Source organism: Oryx dammah, unplaced genomic scaffold (assembly GCF_014754425.2).
Source record: "Oryx dammah isolate SB20612 unplaced genomic scaffold, SCBI_Odam_1.1 HiC_scaffold_14, whole genome shotgun sequence".
NCBI classification, from domain to species: Eukaryota; Metazoa; Chordata; class Mammalia; order Artiodactyla; family Bovidae; genus Oryx; species Oryx dammah.
In genome coordinates, this window is record NW_024070198.1 from 33,102,989 (window position 1) to 33,122,852 (window position 19,864).

Here is a 19,864-nt window from a genome sequence, read left to right on the forward strand (position 1 = left end):
GATGGAGAGGAATGTGGCATGGGGCTGCAGGCTGCTCCTCATCCAGTCTCATTCCTTTCCAGTGCTGAAAGCCAGCTACTCTTTCCCAGGACTTAATCTAGGTCCAAACATGGCTCTTCTTCCTCCTAACAGTGGTAGTGGTTCCACGGAAAGCTGGTGACTGAACTGGCCCAAAAGCCTCCTGATTGAGGCTTTTGTCCCAGAGCCCACCTTTTGGAGTCTTCTGTGACTCAACAAAGAGCACTGTACGACAGCCTGCGGATGGGTGGGGGCAGGTCTGAGGCCAAGGCTGAAAGGACATGTGCCTCTGAGAAATATAATTCATAAGAGCAGGGAGGGGAGGACAGACCCTCCTCCCGCTGTTCATCCCCAGCCACATCCACAGCCATCCTGGGTACACAGAGCCCTCTGTGACCTTCCCCTTCCACACCTGCCCTTGATGTTCATGCCACCTGATTCCAGGGGGATGACCAGAGTTAAGGTGGAGTGGAGGGCTGCAGAGTGATGGAGCCAACTGTCCCTGCAAGGGAGAGCCCTGTTCTGGGCGTGTTTCTGGAGGAGAGGTGGTAACAAGAATGGATTATAAGCTAGCCTTGGAGACTTTCCTGATGGTCCAGTAACTAAGACTCTGCACTGCCAGTACAGGGGGCCCAGGTTTGATCCCTGGTCGGGGAACTAGATCCCAGATGCCAAAACTAAGACCTGCTGCAACGATATGTTTGTGTGTGTGTGTGTGTGTGTGTGTGTGTGTGTGTGTGTATAAAGTTAGTCCTGGCCATCATACAATCTAGGCCCAAATCTGGTGCAGTCTTGCTGGGGAAGAAACCAGAGCTGGCCATGCAAAGAGATTTACCTGAGTGCCCCAGCTCTGTGCAGTGCCTCCAGCTCCCAGGGCAACATCTTTTCTGTGCTTGTTCAACTTTCCAGCAGGGCATTTGGAGCTGCCACCTCTTGGCCACTCCATTTTGCTAATGGTTGCCTCATGTCTCTAGAACAAGCCCCAGAGGGTGCCCGTCTCTTTCCACTTTGTTCTTTCTGCTGAGGACACAAACTATTCAGAGTGAAACCTAAACAGCAGCTGGTAAGATATGCAATAAACGTGCAGGGTCAAATGCATCCATTCCGACATAAAGCTGCTGACACGTGAGCATGGATTCTAGAAAAGTGTTCATCATTACGTAGAGGGTGAACCGCTATGCTCTTCAATAGATGTGCGTGTGTGTGTACGTGTGTGTGTGTGTGTACGTGTGTGTGTGTGTGTGTGTGTGTGCGCAGGTAGATGGCAGGGATGGAGTCGACAAGAAGGGAGCAATAATAATTCTTTAATCAGTTGAGAAGCTACAGCACTACAATAGCCCCACCCGTCCCCTTTCTCCTCAAAACTTGTGTCAAATACTTTCATTGGGATGATAAAGAGAATTTAAACTATCATAAACAGGCCCAAGGGAGAGGGCTTTCAGATTCAGAAGCTGGATTAACTCAGGGTTCTTTGGTGAAGCTGAATTTACAGATAGGCAAAACATGTGCTTGTTGATGAAGTATTTGTCTAATGAGCAAGGATCTGGAAAGACCTTGGGAGCCATTCTCAATATCAACTCTGGCTAGATGGTTCTGGAAATCTAAGGGTATAAGTGAACTTTGCACTCACAATACTGAACTTGGAGCTAGGCTGCCCAATTCAGTAGCTGCTAGCCACGTGGGACTTTAAAGTTTTAAACTAACTAAAGCAAAATAAAATTAAAAATTTGGTTTTTCAGTTGTACTCGCTATACTGGAATTATTTAGTAGCCCTGCATGGCAAGTGGCTACAAATAAGTACAGAGTGTTTTCATCACTGCAGAAGGTTCTAGTGGACAGCCCTGATCTAGAATGTATGTTAAACCCCTCAGAGGGGAATGATGCATATTTGCCTTGCTCGGGACCATATTTCTAGCACATAAATACAGTGCACTGTGCACAGCCAGTGCTAATGCATTTATATTAAGGGACTTCCCTGGTGGTCCACTGGTTAAGACTATGCTTCCAGTGCAGAAGATGTAGGTTCAATCCCTAGTCAGGGAACTAAGATCCCACATTCTGGGGCAACTAAGTCACAGGCTGCAGCTACTGAGCCCTTATGCCCTGGAGCCTGCACGCTGCAACTGAGAACTGACCCAGCCAAATAAAAATTTAACATAAATAAATGATGTTATAAAAATATGTTGACAGAAGGAATCACTAAATATGGGGTTATATACCTTTTCTTTAGCAAGAAAGAAGCAAGGTCTATACCTTTTCTTTATTCTATTTTGATAATGTTTTCAAATAAAATATTCTTAATGATTTTTAATAACCTTTTTTTTTTTTTTTTGGTGTGAGGTCAGATCCAATTAACTTAAAAGCCCACCTACAGACCTTTTCAATATAAGCTATTTTCTCAACAGGTTTCTATGGACTACTCAGTGTTATCTTGGGAACTTTCATGAGGACACAAACAATATACAAGATCTAAAACTCTTTAAAAAAGAGTTTATGACATGGTATAAAAGAGGAAGATGACCAAACTGTGATCTTCTGTTTACCTGATGTCATTTGCAAAGTCACTCATCTATAGTTTATATTTTAACTTATGTTCATCACAGTCTTTCTGAAATTTGATAACATTCTCTCACCATCTTAAACTCCTCTTACTTGGAGTAATGGTAATGGGCTTTATTTTACCACACTCTTAAGTATTTTCTAATAAGTACTGGGACATGGAAGCCTTTTTTTTTCTTATACCAAATGATTTTGGACTGCTTTTGTTCATGCTGTAGGCTGGGGAGGCAGATGGTGCCTCATGTTCTCACTATATATACAGTAAGAGTTAATAGGCTATGATTGTGGGTATAAGGGGTTTCATGAGTAAAGCCTATTCATTTTTATTTTATTTTATATTATTTTCAAAATTCAAACTTTTTATTCTGTATTGGGGTATAGCCAATTAACAATGTTGTAGCAGTTTCAGGTGAGCAGCAAAGGAGCCCATTCATTTTTAGTATAGGTATTCTGTGACATTAATTTGGGGTGTGCAGTTATCTTGATGGTGGTAGTGGAGCTATTGTTATTCGCCTGCCTCTTGGCTCTCAAGTGTGTTCTGGGAAAATGACTGAGGGACTAAGTAAAATTATAATAAAAGTTAGAGGACAATTATCACATACCAAACTGCATATGATAGAAGAGGTGGTGGTGGAAGGGAGTGCCAATGATGACTAACGTTCAGTGAGCTCACGCACACTAATGAACCAACAACAGCTTTGTAAAACCAGGACTGTCACTACCCCCGTGTTTTGGATGGGAAACCAAAGCACATCAGCACTAAATAATTTGCTCAAGGCTATGGCTGCTGCATTCCACGGGGTTGCAAAGTGTCGGACACGACTGAGCAACTGAACTGATGACTGATACATGACAGAAAGCGATAGTGATACTCGCTCAGTTGTGTCCAACTCTTTGCAGCCCCATAGACTGTATCCATAGGATTTTCCAGGCAAACATACTGGAGTGGGTAACCATTCCCTTCTCCAGGGGATTTTCCTGACCCAGGGATTGAACCCAGGTCTCCTGCATTGCAGGCAGATTCTTTACCATCTGAGCCACCAGGGGAGCTCCTATCCATGACAGAGCCAGAATTTATATCAGACCGATTGACTCTGGAGGCCTCAAGTCTAACTCTACATCACACTGCAAGCTTCTTGGAGAGAGGACTTGAGCTCGGCAAGGAATCCACAGGCAACAGGGGCACAGACAGGAGTGAGCACAGGGCGTACTTTCCAAGTGCAAACAAGAGCTGTGTGGAATGACTCAGATTTTTCATACATCTCTGATTGCAATAATATCCACTCATTGACTGGGCCTCTTGCCCAGGAGAACCATAAAAGTCACACCTTCTGTTCCAGGAAGCAGGGGGATTCTACAGAGGCTCCTGTTATGATTGGTTAGCGTGTTTTACACCCCTCCTTTTAGATGGCCATCTGGCTCCACAGGACATTCAAGTTAACACGCAATGCACATCTCCAGTGGCACAAGGGTATGAGGCTGGAGCTGTGGACAGAAGAGCAACGAAGCCTCTTTGAGTCTGTAAACCTTTCCATCAAGTGGAGGAAATAGAAACGCATGGATAGATAACAGCAAGACAAATCCAATAGCCCTGAATCCTTTGTTAAAGTATAAATTCAGTGTTAAATGAGTAAAAGACTTAAGGATTAATCCTATTTGGTTGGTTTGGGAAGGGTGATTTTTATTTATTCATTTTTATATTATTTATCTATTTTGAGAGGTGAAATTTTACCTATGGAAGAATGCATAACATTTACTTTATTTTCTAGAACAGGCCAAACCACCAGTGCACTGACATCAGAATGTGACTGGCAGGACCAAAGAAATTCTCTAGGCCCTTACACCACCCAGTTCAGTTCAGTTGCTCAGTCGTGTCCGACTCTTTGCGACCCCATGAATCACAGCACACCAGGCCTCCCTGTCCATCACCAACGCCTGGAGTTCACTCAAATTCACGTCCATCAAGTCGGTAATGCCATCCAGCCATCTCATCCTCTGTTGTCCCCTTCTCATCCTGCCCCCAATCCCTCCCAGCATCAGAGTCTTTCCCAATGAGTCAACTCTTCGCATGAGGTAGCCAAAGTACTGGAGTTTCAGCTTTAGCATCATTCCTTCCAAAGAACACCCAGGGCTGATCTCCTTCAGAATGGACTGGTTGGATCTCCTTGCAGTCCAAAGGACTCTCAAGAGTCTTCTCCAACACCACAGTTCAAAAGCATCAATTCTTCGGCACTCAGTTTTCTTCACAGTCCAACTCTCACATCCATACATGACCACTGGAAAACCATAGCCTTGACTAGATGGACCTTTGTAGGCAAAGTAATGTCTCTGCTTTTAAATATACTATCTAGGTTGGTCATAACTATCCTTCCAAGGAGTAAGCATCTTTTAATTTCATGGCTGCAATCACCATCTGCAGTGATTTTGGAGACCCAAAAAATAAAGTCTGACACTGTTTCCACTGTTTCCCCATCTATTTGCCATGAAGTGATGGGACCAGATGCCACACCACCCAAGCCCTTTGAATTGTCACCTTAGGCACGTTTTAAGCACATCTTGGGTTCAGAAAATGATACCAAACACTGGTGACATCAACAGAAATGAAATATGTTCTCTTAGGGATGTGACAGCCTAATTAAGGATATGGGTATAAAAATTGCTTAGGGATAAAACTTTTGCAGATAGAATTAAATATATGTTCACACAAAAACTTGTACACAAATGTTCATAGCTGCATTATTCCTAATAGTCAAAAAGTGAAAATGTCCATCAGTTGATGTATGAATAAATAAAATGTGATATACCCATACAATATAGAAAGTGAAAGTGCTAGTCTCTCAGTCGTGTCCGACTCTTTGCGACCCTGTGAACCATAGCCCGCCAGGCTCCTCTGTCCAGGCAAGAATACTGGAGTGGGTAGCCATTCCCTTCTCCAGAATGGAATATTATCTAGCCATAAAAAGAAATGAAGTACTGACATTTGCAACAACATAGATGATCCTTGAAATGATGCTAAGTGAAAAACAAAAAGTCACATATTATATGATTCTGTTTAAATGAATTGTCTACAATGTACAAATCCACAGACAGAAAGTAGATTAATAGTTGACAACAGATGGGAGGAGGGGATAATGAGGAGTGACTGGTAATGGGTTTGAGGTGAGAATGTTGTAGACAGTGGTGACTGTTGTAAACTTTGTGGATATCCTAAAAACCACTGAACTGTACACTTTAAAAAGGTGAATTTATGGTATGTAAATTACATGTCAATTTTTAAAATATAAAAGAAAAATTTCCCTCATAGACTCTAACCTGGGGAAGGGAAACTGGATTATCAAGGTTATCTCCCCAACCTTGAACCTTGGGTTCATTTACAGTTGATGAAGCAAAAAGGCAGGAGCAGCCTTTCCTGTGGCTGACGAAGCAGTCTTTCTTAAAACACTTCGTGTGAAGATGATAAGAATATCCCATTGTAAGAAACAGTTGATCACCTGATTAACAATCATCTTTAACTCTTTTATAGGGGTAATTCTTATTACCATCAAATCTTAAGATATAAGTACCTCAAGGACATGGGATCCCATTTAAAGTCTCGTTTAGACTAAGGTATGCTGCTGCTAAGTCGCTTCAGTTGTGTCCGACTCTGTGCGACCCCATAGACGGCAGCCCACCAGGCTCCCCCGTCCCTGGGATTCTCCAGGCAAGAACACTGGAGTGGGTTGCCATTTCCTTCTCCAGTGCATGAAAGTGAAAAGTGAAAGTGAAGTCACTGAGTCGTGTCCAACTCTCAGCGACCCCATGGACTGCAGCCCACCAGGCTCCTCCGTCCATGGGATTTTCCAGGCAAGAGTACTGGAGTGGGGTGCCATTGCCTTCTCCTAGACTAAGGTATAAATGACTACAAATCTTAGAGCAGAAGGATGGTGAGAGAGGACAAGGATGTACTCAGTGCCTGGAAGGGCAGGATGTGCAGAGCTAGATGCCAAAAACAAATGAGGAAATATACCAATAAACATACTTAGACAAATAAGATCCAGAACAAATAACATTATTAACTTGTCAAAGTAGATATCGACACTGGGTAAAGTGGCCAGAAATTATATTCCCTCCTCTGAAGCCTTCTTCTAGGAATTGCTGAGTAAACCTAATTGTTATTTTTAGTTCAGAATCATATATACTGGCAGAATTTTCTTGTGCTCCAAAGAAAGTGCTCCTTGATCAAATGTTTTCTGCCTTCTATGCAAATCCAATCCCACTATCTCATAAACTACTTTGCAATCACACTTTCTTGCCACCAAAAAAAAAAAAAAAATCACACAAAATTTAACACTGTAGTAAAAAAAGTCTTCCCAAAGCCCCCCATAATTTAACACTGTGGTAGAAAGGCCTTCTCAAAGCCCAAATCAAGAGGATCCAGCTAGGAGGTCAGAAGCTCTAGCAACGAGCCAGAAGGAGGAAGAGTAAGACTTTAGTTCAAGAAGAGGGAGATTTAGGAAGAAATTGGTCTTTAACCAATTACAGATGGCTAGCAAGATGCTGCCAGCTCAACTCAGCCTGGATGCTATAATCCAGCTTTTCTTTAATTAATATCTCACACTTCCAAACAAAGTGGGTGAGATCACAAATGCTGTGCCAGGATTCCTCTCAGCTTACATAAGCCCAGCTTGAGCTGGGCTGTGGGTTTATTAGGCGCTGCTGTGAACATTGTTAATGCAGGATTTATTTACTGAGCTGTATAAATAGGCTCGATACTAGTGTCATCCTCAGTTGAGAAAAGATGCTCCTCTTCACATGTTGGCTGTAAGACATCTGCATATTACTCATTATCTTCAAAGTATCTTCCACCCTCCCTTCCTTCTTGCCATTTTTCTCTCCTAACTTGCTGAATTTGAGAGTACAGATGACAACCATATCAGGATTGCCTGGTTAACTCTCTACGAGGCAGGAGTTAAACAAAAAGTTAAACGCTAATCACAGCACTGTGAACATTTTTAAATGCTCATATTTAAAAGTAAACGACCCCTAAGGTCCATCTCAAATGTCATCCTTTATCTCTTTGCCTCGCTTTCTCAAGTAGAATGAATTGCTCCATCCATGTTTCCACATCAATTTGTATTCATTTCCTCTGTAGTATGTAGATCTATTCATTTTTTTTTTTTTTTTGGTTAATATGTCTGTTATTCCGTACAAGTCTGTGGATTCTTTGCAAGCAAGGCCATATCTTTGTCACTTTTATATTATTAGGATATGTAAGAGTGTTCAGAATAACAAATGCATGTCGAATTAAAGTGAAATGTGGGGTTACAATCTCACAATATGGGGCCTTCCCCAAAGTGCAGCTACAATGCCCATTGCACACCATGTCTCCACTTGGTTTTAATAATGAAGATAAGTTCTTAGATCTGTATACTTCAGAGATGCTAGGATGATACAGTTCTAACGTTTGTCATCAGCAAAACTCCTCTACTTTTAAGTCAATAAGAGTATTTATTCAGTGGTGCTTAGTAAAACTTGGAGCTTAGAAGTTGTAGAAGATGTTCTTTAAGATGTAGAAAAGAATGAACAGTGGTCTTTTTTTTTTTTGAGCATCTATTCAATAACACTAGGCATTATTTTCTGTGCATTATTCCATTTCAACTTCTCAACAACTTTCCAAGGTAAGTACTACTAACCTCATTTTACAGATGAGGAAAAATGAAGCTCAGAGAGGTTAAGTAATTGTCTCAAGGTCACAGATTTAAACCTAGGTGGTGTGGCTCGAAAAACCATGCACTTCCTTATGAGGCTTTGGGGTCCCACTCATCTATCCCCTAAGTGCCATTTGACCTTGGGCCTGGAACATTCACTTCATCTTCTAGGCCTCAATTACTGCATCTGTAAAATGGGAATGATACTACCTTTTTTGGACAAATGACAGCCTAATATTATAAGAAACCCTTGTAACCCTTTCAGGCCTGTCATACTAAATCCATTAGAGGACATGTGTCTATCATGAAACAAGTATTATGTAACACAAGAAAGAATGTATCGAAGTGCTAAAATCTACCATACACACAAGGAGTAATGCAGGAATTCACAAGAAGATCACGTGCACGTAAGCTAATGTTCTCTGAGAAGGCCACTTGGAACAGAAGTGCGATAAACTAGAACTAAAAGGATGAATGAGATTTGGAAAGACAAAGGAGGGAGCAGATTGAACAAAGGAAGAAAAATGAGTTTGAAATGAGCATGTTAGGGAAAAGAGCACTCCACATTATGATAAAGAAAACTTCCATTTATTGTGTGCTTATTATTAACATATAGCAAGAAGTACACCAAGCAATTTGTAAGCATTACTTTATTTAATCCTCACGCTAATCTTGTGAGGTTAGCTGTTTGAGAAACCCCATTTCACTGATAGGAAAACTAAGGATCAGAGAGGTGAAGTGATTTTTCCAGGGTGACACAGTTTCTAAGTGGTAGAACCAGAAGTCTGGTTCCGTGCTCTTGACTAACCGGGAAAGATGACAATGCGTTAAAAAGAGGTTATTCAGAAGAGTCTGGAATATCATATGGTTTCTGTAGTCACTGAGATTATCAGTCTATATGGATTAATTTTCCCCACAAAATAGTAAGAAATCTGACACCCTAAAGATATCTTCCCTAAATTCCTGTAATTTTTCCTACCTTTTGATGGACCAACAAACTCAACTTATTTGATTTGGACTTTTCTGGATATTCACTGCACCATTGTATTTTTGTCATGTCAATAGATTTTGCTTTTGTTTGTTATATTCTGATGTCATTATAAAATCAAGGTGGTTTCTGTTACCTACTTTTCTTCCCTTTTGAAAATTAGCTTTTCTTCCTCTTTTCAAAATTAATATCTAGTAACTTTTTACTTAATAACTGGTCTATTATCCCATGTCGAAAAACAACAGGGAGAGGTTGGCAATGAATAAGCAGATTTATTTCTTTAATTCCATCTGATAGATGGTAACCAGATGAAACTCTTTACAGAGACACATTTCCCAAGGGTTCTTTAGGAGAAAATAGTTCTTTGAGATCTTTGTAGTCCAAATTTCTTTTAATTTCATTTAAGAGTGCCAAAAGTTGTTGTTATTGTCATAATTTCTAGATTTGTTCTTCATGTGTCTGTTGATATTTTTTTCTTTCTCTTTCTCCCAGGCTTTTAACTCTCAGTTCTTGTCTTTGAGCCCTTTGACTAACACAGTTTTTTCCTACACGTTAGTGTATCAGAGAATTTGGCTCTCTAGAAGCTCTGGTTCTATCACATATTTAGTCCTTGTGTTCTAAGCAATTCAAGAATTTAACATCTGACCTCTAATATAGAAGTGATATCATATAAGAAGTCACTTTCTCACTGCACTGCACAATGGGACAATCAAATATGCCTATGTGACTTCAAGGGTCAAGAAGTGATGGGCTTCAAATTAAGCCCCCTTTGACCACTGGCCCTTTTGGGTTCAGCGAGAACTACTCTAGAGGACCACCATGCTTTCAGGCATCCACATTTGTTTTCACTCATCTGCAGTGGCAAAAACTCAGTCAACCTCTCGGCCAACTTCAAGCCACAAATGTTCAAGGCATAACCTATCTCCCAGCCTTCAAGGCTGGGGCCCCCAACACTTGGTGGGAATTTGTGCCCAGAATGTGTGGCAGTCTTGAAGATTCAGTGACCATCAATTGAAGCTGCTGTTACATATTGCATTGACTTTCTCAGGACACCAATTATTAAAGACTAAAATGAATACCTAGCAAAGGATAAAGTCTTTCCAGAAGGGAAAACTCTGGATGTCATGGCACTAGATGTAAAGATTACCATTTGGAAGGGAAGTTGTGTTGAAGTGAAGAAGTGTTAGTCACTCAGTCGTGTCTGACTCTTTGTGATCCCATGGACAGTAGCCCACCAGGCTCCTCTGTCCACGGAATTCTCCAGGCAAGAATAGTGGAGTGGGTTGCCATTCCCTTCTCCAGGGAAGGTGTGTGTGTATTGAAAGCTGGCTTTTAATAATAACCACCGTTGTCACTCTGAGGAACATAAATGGACAAAGGAAGAAGGTGTGGTGAGGTGGTGGGGAAGTCTACTCCTGTACCCTCTCCTGTGTGCCCAGCTCCCCATGGTGTCTCATGTGAAAATTCAGCTGTGCCGCCCCCCTAACAGTGTGTCTTGATTAGGTGGGGGTAGCATAGAGCAAGCTTAGCCATATCCTGTCAACCTACCAGGTCTTGGAGGGGGCCTCATATTGGAATACTTAACCAAAGTATCTTAATATAACGTAAATTCTTTGGAAAACCACATGGAGAATTAAGGCAATGGCACCCTACTCCAGTACTCTTGCCTGGAAAATCCCAGGGATGGAGGAGCCTGGTAGGCTGCAGTCCATGGGGTTGCTAAGAGTCGGATATGACTGAGCAACTTCACTTTCACTTTTCACTTTCGTGCATTGGAGAAGGAAATGGCAACCCACTCCAGTGTTCTTGCCTGGAAAATCCCAGGGATGGGGGAGCCTGGTGGACTGCCGTCTATGGGGTCACACAGAGTCGGACATGACTGAAGTGACTTAGCAGCAGCAGCAGTACTTTCTTTAAGAATGACTGGCAGGTGGAGAGGAATTGTGCAGTGGGTTCCCATATGTGAACTGCTTTTCATTTCAGGTTGGAAATAAGACCAAACTTAATCATTGCAGCAGGACTGAATAACAGTATGTCTACGTGCTCAGTCCTTATGTCGATTTTTACCCAGATTAACATTTGTCAAAAGAAATAGAAAGCTACACTTAAAACTGAAATTGCATAGTTCAATGCAAATCTGTAGATGTGTATTGAAAACCTAGTACGTGCAAGACATCCTGGAGATACAAGATTAGATGAAGTATAACTCTTCTTTCTATTGCCACCACAGCCAGGCATTGAAAATTATCACAGTGAACACGTGATGGCCAACACATGGGCTGAAGATTTGAAAATATAAATCAAGGTCAAAGTGGAAATCCCTTCTTTATCCCCAAATCAATGACTAACCCCAACCTGAAAGTGGGAATGGTGGTAGCGGTGGTTTAGTCACTAAGTCGTGTCTGACTCTTGTGACCCCAAGGACTGTAGCCACAAGGCTCCTCTGTCCATGGGATTTCCCAGGGAAGAATACTGGAGTGAGTTACCATTTCCTTCTCCAGGGGATCTTCCCAACCCAGGGATTGAACTTGTGTATTCTGCTTGGCAGGCAGATTCTTTACTGCTGGGTCACCTGGGAAGCCCAAAAGTGGGAATAATATCCTAGTATTAAATTCTCCTTGGTCTTAGTAAATCCTCCAGATTTCCAGTCCTGGTTACTTGGTGGCCAAATTGTATCTGTTTAAGAAAAAGCCACCGGTTCAACAAATATTTCCAGCACCTCTTATGTTCTAGGGACTATTCAAGGTACCAGAATTGTGGCAATAAACCCAAAAAGCGTTGCTTTAGAAATTGGTGTCACTATATTCTCTCCCTAAAGATTATCAATCTGTTAATATCTACATTTTTAAACTGTTGGAACTGGCCTAAGTATGGAATAAATACCATAGTGACTCAGACTCAAGGAAATATTTTCTAAAATCAGTTTCATTAAATTAATTCCTACTTCCATTTCTGGATCTGGTATCTCCTAAAATGTAAGAAAGTAGTTACTATTCATGATAAATCATCTGCTTGTTACAAATGTGAAGTTTAACAAGTAAGTAATACATGCTATATTTATCGCCGTGTCTACTGCTTAACTGTTCACTGTGAGCAGATTATTAAAGATTACTCTATTTTCTGCAGTTTATTACACAGTAAGTCTTTGAATAAGTTGAAGTTTAAGTGTGCAACAAATTTATATTAGAATACAATTTATTTCTTTTAACACTTAAAAAATTTTATTTTAAAATAAAGATCCACGGAAGTTGAAAAAATAGTACTGGGAGTTCCTGTGTAGATTTTCACTTAGTTTCTTTTAGTGAATTTTTTTTCTTTTTTAACTTTTTCTTTTTTAATTTTTCATTTTGTGTAGGGATATAGCCAACTGAAAAACTCTGTTGTGAGAGTTCAGGTGAACCGCGAAGGGACTCAGCCATACGTATACATGGATCCATTCTCTCCCAAACTCCCTTCCCATCCAGGATGCCACATAACACTGAGCAGAGTTCCATGTGCTCTACAGCAAGGTCCTTGTTAGTTATCATAGCATACGATTTAAAGTGTTTTTCTCTATAGATTTTTGGACTGGGGAAGCAAAAGACAATGTCGATTAGTACATTTTTTAATACATAGCTGTGTTTCTATAAGACATGTTTCTGCATGTCCCAGAGAGCTAGAAAACTTTGTTCTTTGCTTCCATTTGTGGGTTCTGTTTTTGTGGGGTTTTTTGGAGAAATGCATAAAGGAATAAAACCTTCCTTACTTGTTTTAAAGAAAAAAAGCAGCAAAGTTGCTGCTTTCATAGACCTTATATTTTGGTAAAAACATCATCTCCAATATAGAAATTATAATAATGGATGTGTTTTCTATACAAAATTGACAGAGAGTATGTATTTTCTGCCAATATTTTTAGGAAGAATTTTCATTGACTGACATCTGAACTGAACATAAACTTTCCTGATTTTCCCTCTGTGTGTCCCATGGACAACACCTGAGGTATACAAGTTAATAAGCTTCTGTTTGTTTTTCTCTTATTAAAAAAATAAACTCTTCTAAATAACATTGTTGATGAAATACTAATCAGATGATCTAAGAAAAAATGGAAAATTTTATTTGAGCCAAATTTGAGGATTATAACCAAGGAAGAGCATCTCAGAAAACTCTGAGAATTGTTCCACCTGTTAGAAGTCAAGGCACAGTTGTATAAGTGTTTTGGGACTGAGGGCTATATGTTAAATGTCATGTCATTGATAGTTCACACAATCCAGATCTAAGTGGCATCATGGGCCCTTACAAGGTCAGGAAGAAAGGTTATCTTGTAAGGAGTTGCTTACTGATGCTGGGAGAAAGTTGCTCTTCGTGGTTGAGAGGGTGTTTCTGCCAGTGGGGAGGTCTAATTGTTGTATAATGCAGATACACAGTGCACAGTGGCAGGCAGAGAGGAGGCCAAAGAGCAGAGAAAAATTTTTACATCTAAATCGTTCTTGTCTTGCCATAAAATACGAATTTCATGTCACTATGAGAACTGGTTACTATTTAATTATACCCTTATTTGAAAAATAAGGTATTTTAAAATTTAAGTATAACTGTGTTATTGATTGGAGAAGGTGATGGCACTCCACTCCAGTACTCTTGCCTGGAAAATCCCATGGATGGAGGAGCCTAGTAGGCTGCAGTCCATGGGGTGGCAAAGAGTCAGACACGACTGAGGGACTTCACTTTCACTTTTCACTTTCATGCATTGGAGAAGGAAATGGCAACCCACCCCAGTGTTCTTGCCTGGAGAATCCCAGGGACAGGGGAGCCTGGTGGGCTGGCGTCTATGAAGTCGCAGAGTCGGACATGACTGAAGTAACTTAGCAGCAGCAGCAGTGTTATTGATTAATATGCATATTTTAACTGACTATTTAAACATTTAAATACACTTAACATGCTGACAATATCAAAACACTTTCATGAATTTGCTGTTATTTCTAAGATCCTAGGTCTTGCTGGAATGTGGTTTTTGGCTTTCCCCTCCTGGCAAATGTAATCTCTTGAATAACTGTTTTGTCCTAAGAAGTAACAATCCCACATGTGTACCCTTGAAAAGGCCTCAAATATTTTTCACTTCATAATTTTGCTACATTTGCAAGGTAGTTGGAATGGATCAGACATTTCCTAGCAACATCTTTTAGATATAAAAAGTCTGGAATTTAACATTCCAATGAGAAAGTGCACCATTTGGAAAAAGCAAGAAATTGATTAAGAACTTGCAGAGGTTTGCATTTATCAAAAGAATTAAAAAGAGAGTAATGTTAACAGTGCATTCAACAGTGGGGTTCCCAAGGCGGTGGGGTGTTGGTGGACAGCAAAATACTTGGATATAGTCTGACCTTGACCATGACTCACTGTGCAACCTTAGATAAGTGACAAGTTCTCTTCGTCCCCAACACTCTCCAGTTTAAACCCATACCTGGCCTCCAAATAAACAGTCTTCCCTCCCAAACAATTTGATGGAGTAGATTGGGTCTCTATGAGCAATCCTGTTTAGTTTAAAATAGAACCAAGTGGAATAATCCATCTTAGTGATAACATTTTGACTGATATTGACACTAATCTCAGGAATTTAGAACTGGCTGTCTATTTTGCAGTACGAAAGCGTGCTGAAATTATTTCCTTCCAAAATGATCTTAACAGAGATTTAAAAATCACATTACCTCCCCTAGATCTATTCTGGATGATCAGAATTGGAATCTTGGCTAAATCGAAAATGATAATGCTGGGAAATTCACGGGACTATAATCCTCTAGATAAAACAAGTGTGAGAGGATGAGCTAGTGGGTTGTTTTCAAATAATTTCAAGACCACATCTCCCTAGTTTTGTAACTCATTTCTTCAGCCATGAAAATAAATAATTGCACAATATTTTCAGAACTTTAATCAGGCAATAAGACTAAAAACAAATGAATTTACTCTGCCTCCCTTTCATATGTCCTTATATTTTGTAAGGCTATATTTATTGGAAATTTTTTAAGTTCAGTGAAATTTTCAAATTCATCTTGTTAAATAATGAGTTATATTCTATTGCAAAATGTTTTCCATAAAAATTGCACTTGAGACTGGCAATTCTCCCCCATCAGACTGAGAAAGCACTTAACAAGACTGTGAATTTTTTGTGTGTTTATAAAATTTTTGAAGCTAAGGAAAGGCCTAAAGGCCAAAAGATACCAGATGAATTTTTTTGTTGTTACTTGTGGTGGTTCAGTTTGGGGTTTGGCTTTTTTTCTAGAAAGCTCACACAGTTAAAGAAAAATGCCACAGCTGTAGTTTCCTAAATGCCATGAAGTCCAGCAGGTCGGAGTGTCAGGGTCTCACAGGTACGGGTGATGGATAGATTCTGACATTCTGTCCTGACAAGATACAGAGCCTCTCGACCATAATGAGGATGTATAGGATAAGCAGTCTGATGCTGCTTTGTCAATTCATCCCGCCCTCTCCTTCTCCCACTGTGTCTACAAGTCCATTTTCTACAAGTAGCAGTGACTCGCCTTGTGCTGTGGTGTGCTGTGCTTAGTTACTCAGTTGGACTGTAGCCCATCAGGCTTCTCTGTCCATGGGATTCTCCAGGCAAGAACACCAGAGTGGGTTGTCACGCTCTTCTCCAGGGGATCTTCGCAACCCAGGGATCAACCCCAGGTCTCCCTCATTGCTGGTGGATTCTTTACTGTCTGAAGCCGCCAGGGAAGCCCCAAAATACTGGAATGGGTAATCTATCCCTTCCCCAGGGGATCTTCCCAGGAATCAAACTGGGGTCTCCTGCATTGCAGGTGGATTCTTTACCAGCTGAGCAGCAAGGGAAGCCCATATATACACTGCTGCTGCTGCTGCTGTCACTTCAGCTGTGTCTGACTCTGTGCGACCCCATAGATGGCAGCCCACCAGGTACCCCCGTCCCTGGGATTCTCCAGGCAAGAACACTGGAATGGGTTGCCATTTCCTTCTCCAATGCATGAAAGTGAAAAATGAAAGTGAAGTCGCTCAGTTGTGTCCTACTCTTAGCGACCCCATGGACTGCAGCCTATCAGGCCCCTCCATCCATGGGATTTTCCAGGCAAGAGGACTGGAGTGGGGTGCCATTGCCTTCTCCGAATATATACACTACCATGTGTAAAATAGGTGGCTAGTGGGAAATTGCTGCATGACACAGGCAGTTCAGACCAGTGAGTGCTCTGTGATGACCTAGAAGGGTGAGATGCGGTGTGGAATGGGGGGGTGCTCACGAGGGAGGGGGTGTGTGTACACATATAGCTGATTCACGTTGTTGCGTGGAAGAAACCAACACAGCACTGTACAGCAGTTATCCTCCAATTAAAAACAAACGTTTAAGAAAAGGATAAACATGCCATGTTTTCCTTTGGGTTGTTTGAGACTGGGATTGCCTAGGGTGTTAAAAAGCTTCCTGACCTGCAGCCGACACAATACCTCCTGGGAACACAAGATTAACATTTATTTATTCTGATAGATGTTCTTGGGATCATCTGTCAAATTCACTTCCAAGGAAATCAAACCCCCTTTCCCATCCATTTGTAATTTTTGAAAATATGTAAGATTTGTACATGATGCAAGGTGTGTGTGTGTGTAAAACTTATATTATTTTCTCCTTTTGAATTGTTCAGTTTTCCTCATGACCGGATAGAAATTCAGTCTCGAATAAACTGCCTTTTTAATCTGCCTGCTTATAATAGTAAGAAAGCCTCTGACTTAGTCTAACACTGACTCATGTGTTAAAAGAATGCCAAGCTTACAGGAACATTAAAATGAAATGCAAGCCACCTCTTTCTGAATTATACATTATCATAGCTTTTAATAAGAAATGCAGTAAAATAATAAAGCTAACTTAATTTAGGTTGGATTCCTGTTTAGTCATGAGGAAAATCCTAAAAGTTTACAGAGAAAATAATTGATTTCTATTTTTTTAATCCATAAAAATCAGCTAGAGTCACAGTGAGTTGTTTTAATGGTATGAAATAAACAGGTCTAGATATGAAAAAATTGAATGCATATTTTTCACAGCTACATTACCCTTCCTCTTATCTGTACTAGTGAAATTTGATTGATTTAGGTTGCTGTCTCTCAATACTGGCTACAGTTTAGAATTCTCTGGCGAGCTTTTCAAAAAATACCAATGCATGGGGTCCTCCCCAGACTGAATTGAATCAGAATCTCTAGGGGTGAGGCTTGGGCATGAGTACTCGTACAGCAACTTCTTTTTTGTGGGGGCGCAGCGTGTGGCATGCAAGATCTCAGTTCCGTGCCCAGGGATCAAACCTGCAGTAGAAGCACGGAATCCTACCCACTGGCCCACCAGGGAAGTCCCAGGCATCAGCACTCTGGAAAACATGCCATGTGGTTCTGATATGCAGGTGAAGTTGAGAATCATTGATTTACAGAGAATCTGACCCTAGAAACAAATGATTGCATGGTCTATGTCCTAGAAGGTGCCATTGCAGATTTACTACCAGCAGGTAGCACTAGAGGGAAATAAAAACCCCGGCCAGGTGCCAGCCCTGGTTAAGAGGCCTGACCCAGTGGGCCCCAAAAGGAATCTTTAAAAACTGGAGGACTTCTTGAAAATTATTCTCAAGGTTGTGGTTTTTTCATTTCTAAAACTTATATTTGGGTCTGATATTTGGAAAGTTCAACACATTTATCCAAGGCAAAGATGTATGGAAGCCTGGAAAATGGAATGGGGAAGAAAAGAAATCACAGAATAAAAGATGTTTCTTTTTCAAGGACTTCTTTGCTTCCAATAACGCAAAGTTATTGAGAGAAAGAGCTGAATCTGTCTATATTTATGTCTGTATTTATATCCTACATGTTCGGGATTTGGAAAGAATCATGGAATTTAAAATTAAAGGTAGAGGAATCCTGATGCGACGACAATGAGGTCTTGAGAAAATTAATCTGTATAACCCCCAGTTTTCTCATTTGAAAAATATAGCTTAGATGGAAAAACAATTGAAATGCAAACCACATACAAAATTTTCAAGTGTGCAAGTACTAATTATTTTCTTTAAAGTTGGCTTTCAGGTATATTGGAATTTCAAGGTCAATCCCTCAGCAACCATTCTTTGACAGTCTCCCATGTACAGAGCTCTATACTAGGGGCTTATTCTAATGATGACCCTGACTTGTTACCAAGTATGGTTAAGAATACTCATCACAGGAACTTCTCTGGTGGTCCAATGGCTAAGACTCTGTGTTCCCAATGCAGGGGGCCTGGGTTCAATCCCCAATCAGGGAATTAGATCCCATACGCCACGACTGAAATTTTGCATGCCACAGCTAAATATCACGTATGGTGCAACTGAAAGATCTTGCATGCTACAACTAAGACTCAGTGCAGTCAAATAAATAAATAATATTTTTTTTTTAAAAAAGAGAAGAGTTCCCTGATGATACAGTGGATAGTAATCAACTTGCCAATGCAGGGGACACAGGTTTGATCCTTGGTCCAGTAAGATTCCGCAGATCACGCACAACTAAAGCCCGGGGAGCCACAACTACTGAACTCTCACTCTAGCACTTTAGAACCCTCTGCTGCTGCTGCTAAGTCACTTCAGTCGTGTCCGACTCTGTGCGACCCCATAGACGGCAGCCCACCTGGGTCCGCCATCCCTGGGATTCTCCAGGCAAGAACACTGGAGTGGGTTGCCACTTCCTTCTCCAATGCGTGAAAGTGAAGTCGTTCAGTCGTGTCCTACTCTTAGCGACCCCATGGACTGCAGCCTACCAGGCTCCTCCATCCATGGGATTTTCCAGGCAGGAGTACCAGAGTGGGGTGCCATTGCCTTCTCTTTAGAACCCTCAAGATGCAACTAATGAGCCCACACGCCACAAACACTGAGCCCATGGGCCTGGAGCTTGTGTTCCACAAGAGAAGCCACCAAAATGAGAAACCTACACGCTGAAAAGAAGAATAGCCCAGCTCACGGAAACTAGACAAAGCCAGTGTGCAGCAACAAAGACCAGTGTAACCAAAAAATAATGAACGAATTAAAATATTTTTTAAAAAAGGATATTTATCACAAAAGTAGCCATTGTTCTAAATACTTGTACATGCCTTGACTTTTTCTTGGTGTCTCAAACTAGCTAATAAGGAGTTAAAAATTCAATTAAAGTTACTTAAGTGTGACTAAAATAGGACATTCTCTTCTCAGCAACTGGAAAGAGTGCTGGCTTCTGGAGAACAGCCGAGTTTTAAAATGTTTATATCCACAAAAGGCTTAATAAAGATTCTGGTTGGAATTAAATTTACAATACGGTGACTAGACGTTTCATTTTTTACTGAGATGCAGTCTAATCCCCTTAGAGTATTGCATTTCATCTATGTAAATATCTACAATTTGCAGATGCCTGTCCTTCCTCTAATAAATTGCAAGAGACTGTTGATGATATTTGGCCTCCCAAGAGCTCACAGATTTGTTTACAAACTGTATCCAGTATTATTTTCAAGCTTTGCAGTCAGAATTGTGAGCCTCAGCAGTCAGCTGCTTGGGCATTACATAACACATAGCCTTGGGCTGATAATTCGACACTTGTTTGAAGGCCGTAACCCCTCAACTGCACTGTAGTTACTGAAGGTCAG